The sequence below is a fragment of the Mustela nivalis genome (genome assembly GCF_964662115.1).
Source record: "Mustela nivalis genome assembly, chromosome: 9".
Lineage (NCBI taxonomy): Eukaryota > Metazoa > Chordata > Mammalia > Carnivora > Mustelidae > Mustela > Mustela nivalis.
In genome coordinates, this window is record NC_139028.1 from 101275867 (window position 1) to 101294404 (window position 18538).

Below are 18538 nucleotides of genomic sequence, written 5' to 3' on the forward strand. Positions count from 1 at the left end.
AATAATGTCGACATTGACAGTCTGGGGTTATCTCCGCAGATATTTTTCATGAAATATTTATAAGAGACACTGGGAGTTTTAACCCTTTACGTGGCTACACTTCCCTTCTGCCGCAGGCTGCTAGCTAGCAAAGGGTGAGAGCTGAGTGAGGGGCATGCAGAATCTTGCAGAGGCAGGGGTGGAGGGCTGGGCAAGCTCAAGAGTGGGTTGGGAGGGAACAGGACTTCTCTGAAGGTCTTTTTTTAAAAAAGGAATGTGTAGAATCAGACTAGTGAGGTGCTTGATGTTCTGGAAAGAGTCCATGTGGGTTTCAGAAGTCCCAGATTTTAGTCCGGACTGTGCTGTACCTTGGCTTGTGTGACCCTGGGCAAGTGAGCTGGTCGGCCTCTCTGGGCCTCAGTGTCCTAATGTGTAAATGGGAGGGAATTCGCTCTCCTTGTCCACCTGTCGCCCCTATGGTGGGAATTAAATGACAGAGTGGCTGGGGAGGCTTTGGAAAGGTGTCCTGCCTGGAGGGAGGTTCTGAGGTTTTGCAAGGGGGTCTGGCTGCAGAAACAGTGGACTTAGGCTCTCAGGCTATCAGAAAGAGGGGTGGGGATCAGCCCAACAGCCCTAGCAGCTGGCACCGAGTGGGTACCGATGAAGTGTTTGTGGGATGAATGAGTGAACAGACCCGAGCACTTCCTAGCAGTGACGGCTGTTAATGTCCATCAGTTTCAGGCTCTTCCCCCGGTAGCTGGGGCTCTGGGTCTCAGCCTTGCAGATGCTGGACAGAGCTTGGGAGTCCCCGGGCGAGGGATGACACCCTCTCCTTCCAGAGTTCTGAAGGTACCTCTGCACGAATATGAGTGTATTCCCTCTCTCTGGCTCTCCGCTTGGAGAATCTCAGCCTCACTCCCGGCTCGCTGGCTGCATGCTGGAGATGGAGGTGTTCTTGCCAACTTACGTACTTATCCACTCCTCTGCCTGACGCTTCTCTACTGAAACCCAGCTCTGCGCCCCTGTCCCCTCTTCTTTCCGAAAAGTCACTTTCCGAGTTTGCAGAGGAGGCTGGAAGCGTGTTCCGGCTTCAGGAAGGTCCAAAGCACAATCTAAAAATCGAAGTAAAAACAGAGTGCGCCAATAATATTAAAGAACACCGTGGGAAAGAACTGTCCCTAAAGCAGCTTTTTTTTTTTTAAAGATTTATTTATTTGACAGAGAGAAATCACAAGTAGACAGAGAGGCAGCCAGAGAGAGAGAGAGAGGGAAGCAAGCTCCCTGCTGAGCAGAGAGCTCGATGCGGGACCCGATCCCAGGACCCTGAGATCATGACCTGAGCCGAAGGCAGCGGCTTAATCCACTGAGCCACCCAGGCGCCCCCCTAAAGCAGCTTTTATGGGGACCGATTCCCTTCCACAGGTGGGCCGACCATTCAATGGGCGGAGCCAGAATGAACGCACCATTTGGCTGTCGGCTCCACTCCCTCACACTCTGACCCTAAGCCTTTTCCCTTGTTGCTGCGCCCTAAGTTACAGTGCTTCCTCCGGTCGAATTTGAGGTAGTCACGAAAAAGTGACTGTTACAAAGACCAGATCGTTTCTTGGAATGCCGTAATGAGGCAGCACCCTTTCCCATTCTGTGGATTGTAAAAATTGCCACTGCCTCCCAGGCCCCAGATGGTCCCTGGAGCTCCCTGTCTGAGGACAGAGGAAGGTACCGATGATCACGAACTGAGCTGGGCCAGGTGGTTCGGCTGCTTAATCAACTCCAACCCTGCATCCCTTCGCACATGCCGGGAGCAAGTCTGCGCTTAGTGAGGGAGCTGCGCAGACCCCAGATCAAAGAAGCTTGGCCCGAGTTACTTGGGAGCAACGTGTCTGGGGTGGACCCACCATGGGGGGCTGTCAGGGTGGGCGTCTGATCCTCATCCTCCATTTCCTAATGCCTTTCCCCAAACTGGTCCTACCATGGCTGTGAAGAGCAAGCCCAGCTTCCTGCCTCTTGCCTCCCAGCCTCGGCTGACTCCCCTGCCTCTCACATCCTCATCCCCCTCAAAACAGTCTGCCCTCAGCCCCTTACAGCAGATGGCCAGACTGGAGGCAGGGAGGCCACTGAGGAGGCCTTGACAAGAAGTTTTCCCAGAAAGGGAGCTGGGGACAGGAGGGGGGATGGGGACAGGGGAAGGGGATGGCCAGGTGATGGAGATGAGGGGCTGATTAAAGGTGGTAAAGAGATGGGATCCAGGGCTCTGTAGCAGATGGAGACAGGAATGAAGGTGGGGTCCATGTTGGTCCATGAAGGACCAGATTTGCGTGGACCAGATGTTGAGTTGGATTTCAGACCCACTGCAGGGTGGAACAGAAGAGGCAGGTGGGTCTCAAATTTTCAGAGCCTCCTCTGCCAAGTGATGCCAGGGAGCCCCGGGGCGGGTGGGCAGGAGATAATTTGGATCTGGAGAGCCCCATTGGATCCTCTGTTCTCCCCTGAGCCCCTCAGGCTCACACAGATGGGGCAGCAGGACCGTCAATGATGTCCAGTCAAGGCCCCTGGCCTCAGGGAGATCTCAGCCTGTTTCCCCATCTTGACCTTCAACTCATGAAAGGCAGACTTTGGTTTTTGGAAACTGTCCATTTACTTTTCCACTTGCTGAGAGACCCAGAGCTTTAAGAGGCCTAACCAGATGTGGGCTCAAAGAGCCAACCCCCAAGTCAGGGCTGAGCATGTCAGAGGGTGGCAGCTGCTCCCCTGGCCTAAGCCCCAGGCGCCTGGGCCAGGCCTGTTTCTTTTGATAAGACATGCGAGGCAGGAATCTTGGGGACCCGTAGCCCCTTTGGCTGACCTGGAGTCAGCAGCATTGCCCCCAGGAATGTGACTTTCTTTCAAGCAAGAAGAAAAGAGCTTACCATTGGGGTTGCAGGGTCCTGGGAAAGAGGAGTGGAAGAGTCCTGGAAAAGTAACTCACCTGATCTAGGAACTCTGAGCTGCCCTGGGTTTCTCCTCGACCCTCTCTCCTTGAACCCTCCCGGCACCTGTTTGCCGCTCTGTACAATTCATACCACGAACATTTCTTCAATGACAGGTGTCCCTTAAGTGTTGGGCACATGGCAAGTAAGACAATCCTGCCCTCTTGGAACGTATATTCCAATGAATTAAAAAGCATAATACGGCTTGCCGTGCTTACCCGGAAGCCCCTGAGATCTTATCCAACTGCTCGTTATACAGAGAAGCAAATCCAGAGGGGGAAGGGACTCGCCTAGGGTCACACAGCAAGTCCCCTCAACCCAGATATCTGGGATTCTACCAAATGGGGCTCGCGGTACCCCCAGGCTGCTCATAGGAATTCAACTAGGTCACCTGTGTGTCACGGTTGCTAATCTTGTGATTGGAGGAAAGAGGTAGGTCGGGAAGCCCGGCCATGTCTGCTGGCTGCCTCCTTCAGCCTATAGCCTAGCAAGGGGCTGTTGGCCCCAGAGTCTGGGGTCCCTGCCCTGCTTGCCTTCACTGACAGTGGGGGACAGGTGGGGCCTGGAGGCAATGGGAAACATGAGAATGGTGGGGGCGGGCACTGCCTTTGAGCGTTACAGACTCTATCAGGAGGCCCAGAGGGAGCCTGGGCGCTCTCTCAGGCCCTGGTGGGAGCATCACAGGCCCATTCCTGGGAAGCTTCCATGACCGCCTGGAGAGCTGATCGCAGAGGCTTGGTCACTAGCCGAGACCATTAGCAGCATTTTTCCCCTCGCTATTGCCTTCGTACAGCTCACAGCTCCTCCAGATAACATTTTCCCTATTAAATCAGATGTTTGGAGAAAAAAAAAGTCAGGAATGAAAAAAGAGGAAAAAAAGAATCATAATCATAACCATAAATCATAAGTCACGTTTCTGTAAGCGGATGGCTTCCTGGGATCTATGAACCGAAGGCAGTGTGTGGGAAAGCTCGTGATAATGAGGCAGCAGGGGAGGCCAGGTCTTCCCAGGGGGTGTCCTCCACCAGCCTGATATTTCACACAGCCTTGCTTCCAGATGACTTCGGCCTCCGGGAGGGGCGGCCCATTTATCAGGCTGGGGGTGGGCAAGGGAGGGAGGCGACAGGGAAAAGTGAATCTCCAGCAGGGAACGATGGTGGCCCCGAACACTGGTTGATTCTTAGAAGAGGGGGATCGCTGCCCAGGAACCACCTCCCCACCCCCCCACCCCCACCTTTCCTACTCTGCCCGGGTTTCCAGAGGGTTCAGAGTCCTTGTCCAGGATGCCACTGAAGGCCTGGCAGTACCCAGAAGGCGTGTGTTCCCGTGGCCCATCACTCTGACTTTAGGAGCCTTCTAGAATCCTTTATGGATGAGACGACTCACACGGGCAGGCGGAGGGGGCTCCCAGTCCCCGCCAGTGCTACCTCTGTGATCCAGCCGGCTCTCCTCTGAGCATAAATAAATCAACTGCAGGAGGACTTGGGGGGAACTCAAAGAGGAGAATTTAAAAGAAGGCTCTGGATAAACATAAAATATAAAGCGTGCTAGCACTTGGGAGAGGCTTGGGCTCTGAGGGAGGGGGGAACAGGATCGTTACATGTTTACGAGCGGGAGGCAGATCTTTCTACTCAGACTTCGGGAAGAGGAAAGGAGCACAGAGAGGTTCAGAGACTCACCCGGGGGCCACACAGCAACCACTCCTCATTCAGGCTCAGGATCCCTCATCCTTGTGGCTCAGTCAGCAACAGTACTGAACCCTGCTCGGATGGGGTCCTGACCGGGGGACGGAGAGAGTGAAGCTACACGCGGGCCTCCCAAGTTCCTGATACGGCGAGGGAGGAAGGCAGGAGATGCCAGGTCGAAGCAGGAACAGAGATTCAGGGGGCAACATTAGGAGAGAGGGTCTCTGTACATGCTGAGGGCAGGGAAGTCATGATAGAGGGAGCGCGAAGGAGACCCTCTCCTTAATCATGCTTCAGCCTGATCATGAAAAATGGAGTTTACCTGGAATCGGGGACTCAGAAGTGTGCTCCAGGTGGAGGAGAAAGTCTATGCAAAGGCTCAGAGGTAGGGTGCGTGCCTCAGTAGGAACACTCCAGGGACTACCATGCAGAGGTAGGGAGGAGGCCAGCTAGTGGAGGTCAGCAGAGGCCAGGCTGGGAAGCATTTATGGTGCCATGGAGTCTGGACTTTGTCCCATAGGCAATGAGGGGGCACAGACCGATCCTAGGACGGAGAAGTGTCAAAGTGAGGTAGGCATTCTAGAAAGATCCTTCCCACTGTGGTGAGGCTGATGAAGGCAGGAGGCCAGCCAGGGCACTGGAAACGAGGACGCATTGGGCAAAGGGAACTGGCAGTGGGGACAGAGGATGGAGGGAAGGTTTGGTAGAGGTATTTCTTTTTTCTTTTTTTTTCTTAACATATAATGTATTATTTGTTTCAGGGGTACAGGTCTGTGATTCATCAGTCTGACACAATTCACAGCACTCACCATAGCACAGACCCTCCCCAATGGCCATCCCCCATCCCCCATCTCCCCCCTCCTACCCCCCCTCCCCTCCAGCAACCCTCAGTTTGTTTCCTGAGATTAAGAGTCTCTTATGGTTTGTCTCCCACCCTGGTTTCATCTTGTTTCATTTTTCCCTTCCTTCCCCTATGTTCCTCTGCCCTGTTTCTCAAATTCCTCAGGTCAGTGAGAGCATATGATAATTGTCTTTCTCTGATTGACTTATTTCTCTCAGCATAATACCCTCTAGTTCCAACCACATCATTACAAATGACAAGATTTCATTTCTTTTGATGGCTGCATAGTATTCCATTGTGTGTATATACATATACATATATATATGTATATATATGTATATATATACATATATATATGTATATATGTATATATATACACCCCATCTTCTTTATCCATTCATCTGTTGATGGACATCGAGGCTCTTTCCATAGTTTGGCTATTGTGGACATTGCTGCTATAAACATTCAGGTGCACGTGTCCCTTCAGATCACTACATTTGTATCTTTTGTGTAAAGACCCAGTAGTGCGATTCCTGGGTCGTAGGGTAGCTCTATTTTCAACTTTCTGAGGAACCTCCCTACTGTTTTCCAGAGTGGCTACACCAGCTTGCATTCCCACCAACAGTGTAGGAGGGTTCCCCTTTCTCCGCATTCTCTCCAACACCTGTCGTTTCCTGACTTGTTAATTTTAGCCATTCTGACTGGTGTGAGGTACTGTCTCACTGTGGTTTTGATTTGTATTTCTCTGATGCCGAGTGATGTTGAGCACTTTTTCTTGTATGATAGAAACATCTCTATGGAAGAGATTGACAAGGGTTTTCTGGGTGAGTGAGGAAGGCAGGGTTTCCTGGCTGCTTCTGAGGTTCCAGATTAGAAGAACTCAGAAGGGGGGGGGGGCGGTGATAGTGTTAATTTTTGAGCATCCTGACCACTGGCCTGGTCTCCTCACTCTCATTAAGAAATCCAAGTAATATAAAGAAGCCAGGTTTGGAAGTCTGGCAGACTGAGGGTAATCTCAATGCCTCTGTCATCCACTGTGCAGCCTCAGAAAAGTCACTTCCCCTCTCTGAGCTTCTAGGCTCCAGTTTCCTTATATGGAAATGGAACAAACCGGAGGGAGGGTTGGCTTGAACAAACCATGTGTTTAAGGTGCGTCCCGCACGAAACCGACTGCTCACTCTGATGGGATCACTTGAGGGGAGTTGAATATAGGGACTGTTTATGGAGATCTGGGTGCGGTGCAGGGAAATGTCAAAGGACAGTGCTGTGTGCCCCAAGGGACAGTTGTCCCGGCTACCAGCCCTGGCTACGTGTGGGGAGGGCTGCCTGGCAGGAGCTGTGACCTTCAGTCTCAGGACACAACTGGCTCCCATCACGAGCCCCTGGCCCCCGGTCTCAGGCCTTCTGTGCCCCAGGGACTGAGTGTGTGTCTCCTCTCGACTGTGAGAACAGCATCGGGCAGCCCAGCCAACCATCAGCCTATGCAACAGACAGCATGGATCTACACCCTTGACCCCAGCCACCTTGATCCTGACCAAGTTGGATAGTGAGGCCAAGGCAGGCTGCGGATACAAAATCAAATTTATCCAACGCTCTCACCACCAGGACCTCAAATTCTCGTTTTCCCTTTCTGTACCCCATCCCTCCGTACCCTCCCATCCCCCTGTCTCCCCTCCCTCTTCCTTCCTCCAGTCTCTGCTCTGTCCTCTCCCAGGCCCCCTCTCTCGACCTTTCTCAACAGCCAACACTTTCAGAGAGCCACTCTCCAGCCAGAAGCGTCCTCCCTTTTGACTTAACATTGAGAGAGAGAGAGGTGTGGAGTTAGGTGTTTAGGGGTTGGGCCCTAGCCGCCCTGGGACAGAGTCTAACACCCAGGGGCTCTCAGGGGCTCCAGGGGGTAGAGAAGCTTAGCATTCCATTCGTGCCCAGGGTTCCTGGCCACCGGGAGTGATTGGCCCGCATGGGGATCTACCTGCCCGGCCGTCTGGACCATCCATCCAGTGGCGTGGTGGTCAATCCTGGGGACAGAGCAGCTGCTCTGTGTGTGTGCTGGGGGAGGGGAGCCTCATTCAACACATGGGCATGATTTCAGGTGACCAGTGAAGGACAAGGCAAGACAGGAACCCCCTAGATGGAACCTGGTGTGTGCTAGGCGTTGGGCAAGGCTTTCACGTGCTGTAATTCTGACACTGGCCATCCGTGATACTCACCATTTTATAGATGAGAAAAACAATATCGAGGGCCAGCTAAGGCTCATGTGTGGGATGGGTCCTGCGAGGAGTAGGAAGCAAAAGTACAGGGCAATAACCTTACGAGTTGGACGCCTACTGTGCGCCAGGCACGGGGCTGTTACGAGGATGACTGTTTCTGTCTCCTACATTCCAGAAGGGAGTGGATGCAGCCGGTGTTCAAAACCCTGGGATGTCAGGGCTGGATGTCAGGCATCTTCTAGAAGCTCATCTCCTCTGTTGAACCAATGAGCAACTGAGTCCCAGACGGAAGAAGCGACTTCCCCCAAGCCACATGACAGGTGTTCTCGTCCTACCTTGCACCATGGCTTCTCGAAGATGTTTGTTCTGCTTCTAGGCTTTCCTGTTTTGAAGTTGATTCTTATTCCCCTACTTAAACAATTAAGCTTTAATACACCAAAAACAGATCATTATCCTCCAAAGGTTGAAAAAGCAAGATCGCTATTTGTAACGCAAGCAATTAGCTACCTTCTGGTGTTTCCTCACTTCCTTCTTCTCCAAAGGGCTGAGAGGAGGAAGTTGCAGAGAACTCAGCAATCGGGGGTGCTGGCCACAGCGGCTGCCACTGCCGTGAAGCAGGCCATGGGGGTCCTGGGATCTCAGGAGCCAGATATGCTCCCGGAAGAGAGGGAAAGGGGGCAGGGCTGTCTTTGGGGGGGTCGGGCAGATATGGAGCGTTCTCTTTGGGGGTGCTGGCTTGGTTCTGAAGACACTGGAACCTTCCTGTCTACACTGCTCCCCAAGGAACATCGCGGTGCTGGTGGAATAAAGATGTCACCCACCTCTGGGGACAGTGAGCGCGAGAATCAACTGGAGCAGCAGTGCTTCCCATAGAGGGTCTCGAAGGGTCCTGTGAGCCTCGGCAGTGACATGAAACGTTGGGATGTTTTTAATTGTTCTGGAAACACGATCCATAGTTTTCATTGGATTTTTTTTGTAATGGCAAAAAGAAGACGGATTTATTTTTATATCCCTTTTCTTATGTAATATACACGAAGAAGAGTATGTAAGGTGTATGTGTATGTGTAAAGAATACGATTCAAAGGTTGTGCACCATCAACCAGATTGAGAATAGGACACTGTCACTATCTCAGACACCCCCCTCAGGCTCCTCCCAGATCACATCTCCCTCCTTCCGCAGAGCTAACTGCTTTCCTGAGTTTTTAAAGAATTATCATCCCCTCACTCTCTTTAGAGCTTTACTGCTTATGAACTTATTCCTAAATCCCATGTTGTTTGGTTATGCCCGATTTTGACCTGTTCACGGATTTGTACTATAAATGGTCAGACTTGGTTTTCGAGTGCCACGTTCCATTGCTTTTGAGTTCCATCCCTGTCGATGTGGGGACCTGAGGTTTGCTCCTTCTCTCTGCTCTCCTGTCCTGCTTTCCCTCACTTAGCCACGGCCCACCAGATCCCGGACGTTTGGGGTATTTCTAGGATCTGACATTTATGGACAATGTTCTGCAGACATCCGCTTATACATACGCAAGCATTTCTCCAGGGAAAATAACCGGGAAGTTGATCCTCAGGTCATGACTATGTGCGTATTCAGACAGTACCGAACTGTCTCCAGAGTGTTTCTACCAACGTACACGCCCATCAGCCATGGGGGAGAGTTCCAGTTCCCCCAACACCTCCCCAGTGTGCCGACAGTGTGAGACATTTTCCGAGTTGTCCATCCGGGGTGTGTCTGGGGTGAGGGGGTTGGTCATGGGACTTAATTTGCATGTCTCCAGTGTTGAGTAAGACTGAGCGCGTGGTATACATCTGTTGGTCGTGGGTTTCTTCCTTGGGAAGTACAGTTCGAGTCTGTTACCCACTCTTCTACAGAGTTGTATGACCGGTTGTTGACTGATTGATATCAGGTTTTTGGTTTGTTTTGGTTTTTATATTCTAGACATCAATCCTTTGAGATTATAAGAGTTGCAAATATCTTCTCACACTATGGCTTGCCTTTTGACTTGCATCACCATGTTTCCAAAGGGTCTATGACCCCAGGGAAGATGGAGAACCATTGACATTAAGATTCTATAAGCAGGTGGCCTGTGAGCTAGAAAACCCCAAACTTTTGTTAAGCTCAGTGGTATCAGAGCACATTGAACGGAAATCAAGAATGTCACCTTGAAAGTCAAGATTTGTACCTTCTTTGGAAATGCCAGATCATGGGAACGTGCAGCTCCTGTCTAGTGGGGGCTGTGAGTAGACACAGGGAAGGGGGTGCCCTTCACCCCAGTTCCTGTTGCTTCCCAGATGCCAAGGGTCTTTTGCTACTTATCCTCCTTGGGTGGCCCTGGGGACTCTCTTCCATTGGGCTTTCTCAGCTGCATATGTCGTTTGTGGGCCTTTGTGTGTGGTTAACACCCTGCCCCTCGGCACCCATCACGCCACGCAGAATTCCACCAAGTCCCATGGCTGTCATCATCTCTGTGATCCAATGGATCCATCCAGTGGGACAGTGACTTAGAGCTGACCTCCATCCTGAGTCCTGAGCTAGAGGAAATCTCACCTTGTCTTCTGAGCTGTTTTGATCAAGGCCTCCCCACTGGCTCCTTTGGGAGCACAGAGAGGGAAGAAGGACCCCAGCAGCAGGTGCCAACATCTGTTCTGGAGAACCAGCAGTGACCATCATGAACACAGGATCGTCTTCAGGGAGAGCCCATCCCCTTGATGCCGAGAAGAAGAGGAGAGAGAGCTAGAGTTGAGAGAGTTGGTTTCCTGTGTACCGGAGGACAGCTTGGTTCCCATCTCCTTTACACCCATTAGTGTGCTGAGCCTGGAAGGACCGAACTCTGGATGTCCGAGATAAAATTCTACAACCCACTACAGCTGACCCCACTGCCCATATAGGAGGTTGGACAGGCCAGAAGCCAAGGAGGCCCTTCAGTGCAGCTCATTTCTTGCACACTGACCCTGTACCAGCTGCCGAGCTAGGAGTTCTATCTACGAGTCTTATTTTTGCATTAACCCAAGTCTGCATGGTGCAGCAACTCAGTCCTCGTTTTCAGAAAAGATGGAAATTTGTCAGAATATCATAGTGGTCCCCCACTCGGGCATCGGAGTTAGACCTGTCTGGACTTCCAGCTCTGGCCTTGTTGTCTGGGTGTTCCTAGACAAAGGACTGTTTTGGATCCTTGGTTTCCCACCCAGAAAATGGGAATAACACCATCCTTAGGGCTCGAGGTTTGTGTGGGGGAGGCAGTGCGCCCAGTGGTGAAGGTTTTGGCACAGGGATCCCACAGAACCAGGATGAGAAGGAGCTGGGGTCCAAAGTCGAATTCTTGCATCTTGAGTCTCTGGGGATCACCGTACCTCCCACTAGAGCACTCGCTCTCTCTGTTAGCCATAGCCACAAAATGCTGGTCTCCTGCCCTGACCTGCCAGGGGCCAGTCCCTCCTCCTCCTCACCCTTCTCCAGAGTCTCATTGTCCTGGCAAGGACGCAGGGACAGCTGTGGACTGGGCGGGCTCTGTGTCCGTTCTGTGGAATGCCAGCAGCAGGAGGTTCTGGGGGCAGGGGGGATTTTACACACACACACACACACACACACACACACACACACACAGTGACTCACACTGTCCATCCTCACTGGGGAAAACCTAGGGCAGGGCATCAACATTCAAATTTCTCTTGGCATTTCCCGTCATTGTTTTCCTTCTTACTCTAAGCTGCTATCCCATCCGCCCGAGGCTATCAATGAAGATGTGGATGCCCGTGTTCCCATAAACAGTCGGAATGCAGAGGACCTGCGCTACAGACCTGCAGAAGGATGCCGAGCTTTCTGCATTGTCCTGGACAGACCTAGCAACCAGTCAGAAGAGAGCCCTTTCTGGCCTCTCTCCTTCTGCTCCAGAGTCTGACCGGCCCTCCTGCGATTGGCTAGGTTCCTTTCAGTCCCGTGAGCCTACCTCTCAAGGTGGACTTCCTACTGAAGCCCTCCCCACCTCTCCAGGAGAGTGTGGAGTTGACAGTGGGCTTTCGGGGTCAGGCTGCCTGGGCTTGAATTCTAGTTCTGCTCTTTACTTGCTGTGTGTCCTTGGGAAAGTTACTGAACTTCTCTGTGCTTATATCCTTATCTATAAAAAGGGGATAATAAGAGGACACCGCAAGTGGTTGTGCGCATTCAATGAAGCAGGGGAGTGGGAAGAACAGGGCCCTGCTCAGAGTGAGCGTTCGTGTTGGCTCTCACTCTTGTCTGAGTCAGGCTGTGCAAGAAGCATGGGCTTTAGCTGGGTCCTTCCGCTAAGTTGCCCTGTGCCCATGGGTTTCTCTTTTAGTCTCATCAAGTCTGATTTGGGTTGCCTACCCGGATGGGTAATTGCAGGACCTGTTTGCTCAGAAAGGCCCTGTGCTTGGTTGTGTTCTGCTGTTGTCATCTTGAAATGTCTACTAGTCTTACGTTTCTCTCTCCCATCTTGTGCCTCACCCTGGCTGGGCTGGGCTGTGGGGCTCATGACTGGTTTCTTTCGGGGCCACCGAGGCATAGAATCAGTGGGCTCCTCTGGGTTGTCCCTCCCCAGCAGTGGCTGGGTCCTCCCAGAGTTCACCAGGCTCTGGGGCTCTTGAGGGCACGACCATTCCCCACCAGGTGACATAGGAGCTGTTTTCAGTGGAAACTTTTCAGCATGGGATGCTGACCTCTGAGTGGGCTGATTTAGGCTATTTGCTGCCTTGGAACTGACCATATATTTTCGGTATATTAGGTGATTTCAAGAAAAAAAAATCAATTTTAATAGCAGCAATCAAAACTGTAGAAACCCGCACCCGGTATCATAGAGCTGCTTTACTGTCTGGGTTGATAGGACAGGAAGGTAAAGAGCCAGAGGTTCCTTGGCTCCCTGCTGCCTCCCTGGCCCCAGGGGATCCGAAGGAGGGAGGGGCGGGGGAAGGGATCACAGCAGAGCAGACAGAAGCCTCCTGGACCGTTCCTCTTCAGATCTAATGTGTCATGTTACAGCTAGTTAATCTATGAGCCCGAATATATTCTCTTTTCTATGATAATTATTAATTGTTTAATAGTCAACTCATTCTCATGATTGAAAATCCAAAAGGCACGAAAGGATAGAGAAAGAAAAGTCTCCCTCCCAGATCCTCCTTCCTGGAGGCAACCAGTGTTCTCTGTCTCTTGTGTGCTTCCCAGAGATAGCTTATTTATATTCAGGGGAAAAAAATTACACTATGTATTTATACTCCTCTATTTCGTCCATTGTAATACAAATGGTCTCATACTATGCCCACTGTCTGCACCTTGCTTTTCCATGATGTATCTCAGAGACAGTTCGTTATTCATCCGTATCGAGTTCCTTTGTTCTTTTATAGGGATGCGTAGTGGTCTGTTGAAAGAGAAAGCCCGAATTTATTTAACCAGTCCCCCCACCCCCACCCGCTGAAGAATGGTGGGTTGTTGCCATTCTTTAGAAGTGTGAGTCTTTAACGAATTCTGTTCTCCCTCATCACACTGTGGACCAGACTTGTTTCAAGGGACAAATGGTGCCATTCCTTTCTGAGTCATTTAGCCTTCCTTATACAGCGTCTGTAGCCCTTCCGGTTGCTCAACTTGAAGACATGGGCCCTTTCCCTTCGTTGTTCTTCTCGCCTGCCTTATGTTCCCCTCTTCCATCTCCCTCAACTCCCACCTCTCAGACATCCCTGCCTTGCTCTCTCCCTCCCCACAGCCACCTTCCAAGGCCAAGTCTCCACCACGCTTTGCTTGGACTATTGCAGTACCCTCCCCTCCAGCAGATGGAGACCACATCACGTCACTCTTCCACCTAAAGCCCTTCCATGGGCTGATGCCCAGGAGATGAAAGCCCCAAATCCTCACCACCCACCCTGCCCCATCTCTTACCATCATCCACCACTCCTTATCCCAAAGTTACACGCCATGCTCTTTCCTGTCTCTGAGCAAATGCACATACTCTTGTCTTCTGCCCACAACACTGTCCCCACCTCGGTACCTTCCTTCACCTTCCTAATGCCCACTCACTTGAAGTCTCAGCTTAAAGAGCGCACTTCCCCCAGAGACCTGCCCTGATGTCCCAGCTAAAAGCAGCCATCCATCCAAAGTGTCCATTCCCTTACTTCAGCCATCACTGTATGTAGTTATATATTTGCTGTGTGTGTGTGATGAAAGTCTGTTTTCCCCACTATAACATAAGCCGTCCGCGGGCAGAGACATGTGTCCTATTCACTACCGTGTCTCTTGTCCTGAGTGTGGGGCCTTGTCAGTGTCTGTCAAACGAAGGAACATTTTTGAGCACTTCTTCTTTGCCCTGGGACATCCCCAGTTTCCGAGGACCCACTGAGGCACCAAGTAGAAACCAGAGGGAAGTACACTTTCCCAATGTGCACGACTGCATGAGGAAGGGCTAATGCTACCACAGAGGAAGTCTGGGAGGATGAGGACCATTCCGTGGGTGAGGAAGAAGGGGAAGGAACTTCCAGCAGAGGGGACAGCCCTAGCAAAGGTACAGAGACATTAATGCTCGCAGCCTGCTCTGGGAAGAGTGTCCCAGATTCCACAGTGACTTGCCTTGTACTTTCTTACTCTCCTCTGTCATGTTTATTGGAAGCTCCTCCTATTTGTGAGGGGGAGCTAAGCCACTGTAACAAAGACCTTTTCATCCCCACCCCCACCCCAATCCAGTACCTTAAGGCACAAAGACATGACTTCCTCTTTTTTCTACTAGCTTTGGGTACGCAGAGCCCGTCACTGGATTGTTTGGTGAGTCAGGCTCTTTCCATTTCAGTTCTCCACCATTCCCAAGGGCACTGTACACAGGTACGGGGTGAGGCTGGATCTTCACCATGTCCTCATTGCAGACAGAAGGGAAGGTGGAAAGAGATCCTGGGGGAAATGTGCCTGTTGTCTTAGAGGCTCTGCCTCACCTGAAACATATGCCACCTTTTCCGACAAAAGAACGCACAAAGCAAGGACTTGTCCTAACTGCAAAGAAGGCCAGGGAGTGTATCTGGCTGGCAGCGAGGTGCCCACCTATAGGATCCCACTACCCCGGAGGAAGGCAAGAATGAATCTGGTAGGCAACTAGCAGAGGAATCTGCTGTAGCAGAGTGAAGGTCACGGGGAGCAGGTGGCTGGAGGGTCAGCGGGCAGGTGGCTCCAGGGTCCTGATACTTTCTTCGCCCGGGGACTGGAGCCATGAGCTGTACCCCTGCCTCCTGCTGCCAGGGAGAGGATCCCGGGCTTCCCCCAGCTTGGCCTGCCCATTTCTCTGCACGAAGCTCTCCATGGTCAGACCCGTCCCCAGCCCCTCTACTATAACCCTTCCTGGCTGGTGATGACGCCGAGCCAAACCTGGACCTTGGCTGTGCTAGTCCATAAAGACATGTGGTCAATGAGTCAAACATCAGCGTCTGCAATCTCATGGCTCATAGGGACTCTGAGGCATAGTGAGAGGAGAAAGTGTTTTAAGTACTTGAGAAGCAAATTTTGAGAGACAGAAACAAGCCAAGAACTATGACCTTTATTCTCCGGTGATTAACATGGGCCCCAACTAGGGACTGGAATGTTTGTGTCCCCCACCAAATATTGAATCCTCAGGCCCATGGTGATCCTATGAGGATGTGGGACCTTTGGGAAGTGATTAGGTCATTAGGGGGAGCCCTTGTGGACGAGACTAGTGCCCCTATTATAAAAGAGAAAGGAGAGATCCCTTGCCCCTTCCCCCATGTGTGGTTGAAGCCAGAAGGTGCTGTCTGTGAGCCAGATGCAGGCCCTCACCAGACACCGAATCTGTTGGCACCTTGCACTTGGACATCCTAGCCTCCGGAACTGCGAGAAATACATTTCCGGTATCTGTAAGCCCCTCAGCCTATGGTGTACTGTTCCAGCAGCCTGAACAGACTGAGACAGCCCCCGAAGACTCTTCCTGCTAATGCTGGTGGTAACCAAGTAGGGGTCACGGTATGTACCCGAAAATAATAAGACTGCACTTAAAAATTCTGCAACATAAATCCAAATTGGACTTTTATTACAAATACCATAAAACTCATTAATATTAAAATTAATAATAGCTAATATTTATTGAGCACTTACGGTGGCAGACACTGTCTAACACCTTCTACAGTGTGATCTCTCGCTCCCTCCTTCCCACTCCACGATGGAATACGATTATTTGCCCTGTTTGCAGACAGCGAGGCTGGGGCTTAGACAGGTCAGGCGACTCGAGCAACAAATGCAGGTTTCGCACGGAGCAGAGCCAGGCTTTGATTCCAGCTCAGCTCTAGAACCTTCGTTCATAAGAAGCTGCTAGCCTACGTACCACGGAAATAACCCCCCTGAATCCTGCCTGTAAGGCCCCACACAGCTTCCTGATGCTTGTGATGCTCCTGGTCCGCCTCTCTCCCCATTTCGGTCAGAGAGCTGGAGGCACAAGGGATCAAGTACACAGGGCTAGGGAGTCCTTCTTGTTGGCCTGCCCCTTCTGCAGACAGCAGAGGCCATCTGTGCCCTTGGGGTGGGGGTGCGCCTCTCCTACGTGGGTGGGCAGCCCCCCCACAGGCCCTTGGAATGTTCCCTATTTCTGGGCAAGGAATGCTCGCTTCTCTCTCCGCTGAGAAAAGCCAGCAGCCCCTGCTCCCCATGGAGACGCCAGCAAAGGCTCCTTCCCTCTGGCCCCTCCCCACGCCCACAACCCCCTGCCTGGTTGTCCTCACCTCCTCTTTCAGGTCCAGGGCTGAGATCTTCTTCCTCAGCCTCTCCCCTCCGACCCCTCCTCTCATCCTCCACTCCATCCTCCGCAAGCAGCCCCGACCTTTCTAAAATGTTAGCAAACCAGATAACGTGGTGACCTTCTGCCTCGAAACCTTTCATGTTCCCATTACCTGCAGAGCGAACTTGGGCCTGAGGCTGGGCCTGCTCTCCGGGCTCTTGCCCATCGCCTCCTCTGCCGCCCCCCTCCCCAGCCCAGCGGGCTCTCTCCCAGCTGCACATAAAAAGGGAAGGGGTAGATGGCCTGTGAACAAACTTGGAAAATTCTGTATTCTCTATGCTTTCTTGGAAATTAGCCCAGTCTTCCCCAGATTTATTTGATCATGGAAGAAACAACGCCCTGCCGATCAGCTCTTTTGAACCTGCTGCTGTAGCTGGATGGGCCCCACTTGCCACCCTGTACTTGGCCACCTCCACAGTTTTGCTCCTGCTCCCCTCCCCCCATCACACCCCTGGCTAGAACATCCTCTCTGACCCCCTCACCCTCCAAAGCCGCATTCCCCATGAACGTTCCTGATTTCACTCCAATTTCAGGGCTTTTCGACCTGGGCCTCTCTCTCCCTGACCTTGAACTCTAAAGCCAGCCAGAAAGTATGGCCATTCGTGGTCCATTTTGGTCTCCTCTTGGTACTGTGGGTTTTTTAAGGCAGGGGACTGACGCTCCACCTCCTTTCATCTCTCATACAGGGCCTGGCGCATTACGGGTGCTCTGCAAACATTCCTGGAACAAGAACTGAGAAAGGAGATACAAGCTCTGAAGAGCAAAGACACAGCCTAGCCCCAGCTCTGGTTCCCATGGCAACCACCAGGGAGGGCCAGCCTGGCTCTGAAGCCTCGGGGTTGCCTAGCCAACTCTCTGAGCATGACAGACAGGCCGAGAGGCTTCCCTGGCAGCACATGAGCCCTTGAAGGGGACTCCCATTTGCCACCATGACGAGCTCTCTGGGGCCCGCCAGGGTGTCCTCGGAGAAGCATGTCATCCACCGTCTACGGACAGGCAGCAGCAGAAGGACGGAGGATAAGACTTCCTTATTAACAGCGGCTTGCATTCATCCCTGCACTAGTCGAGAAATGGCAGAGTTTTTGTCAAGGACCAGAAGGAGACTATTATGGGGCCCAGAGGCCCGTGTCGGAGCCAGGTCCCAAGCCCCGGGCTTGCGTGACGGGACGGGCAGAGTTGAGGTCCACTGGGAGAGCCTAGCCCTGTCCCGAGGGGGCGCCTTGCTCAGTACCCACCCAGGAAGCCAACAGCGACTATACCCACCACCCCTACCCCCACCCCCCACCCCCCGGGTATAGCCAGACCCTCTGATTTGTATATCGATCTCCTGATTAAAAAAAAAAAAAAAAAGTCTCAAAAACTTTCTAACAGTGAAAGCCCCCTATCAGTCCTGGGTGAAAAAAACCTCGTTGAATGTCAGGAGCAGGGATCCCAGTTTCTAACAAGGCTGTCAGAAACGGGTGCCGGCTGCCTCCGTAGGAGGTGAGTGTGCAGCAAACTTGGGTCAGCCTGGGTTTCCACCTGAGCCACGCGGTGGCTGCTGGGACATGACTTGAATATTCTCAGAGTCCTGTGTCTGCTCAGATGTCAGTGGCCGGGCCTGCTCACTGATCTGCCCAGCCCCCGGCCCAGAGGCCCTCACCTCACCTGTCCTCTGCAGCCAACAGGTCGGGGGGGCCTGGGGATGTCCTAGCCCAGGATGGACAGGTGTCCCCTCTCCCTGGGTCCCCGCCCACCCTAGAGCCCTCCCACAAACAGCCCACAGGCTGCAGCCGTGCTCTCCAGGGAAGCCAGGAGAGGCAGTCTGCTCCTCCAGCAGCAGACAAGGGGCTGGGACAGGCCTGCCACGATTACAAAGACACTTCAGCAGGCGATTACAAAGACACTTCAGCAGGCGGTGCAGGGTGCTGGGAAGGAAGCGACTGTGTGGGCCCCTTCTGTCATTTGTCTCTTCCTCTTCTGGTAGCAGGCACGCTCCCAGCCAACCTTGGAGCGGAGTGGATTGGGTGATGTGTCCCCTCACCCTGACCGCCCCACTCCCCACTCTGTGCTTGGAGAGAGAGAGCCTGGGGCTATGGAAGATAGA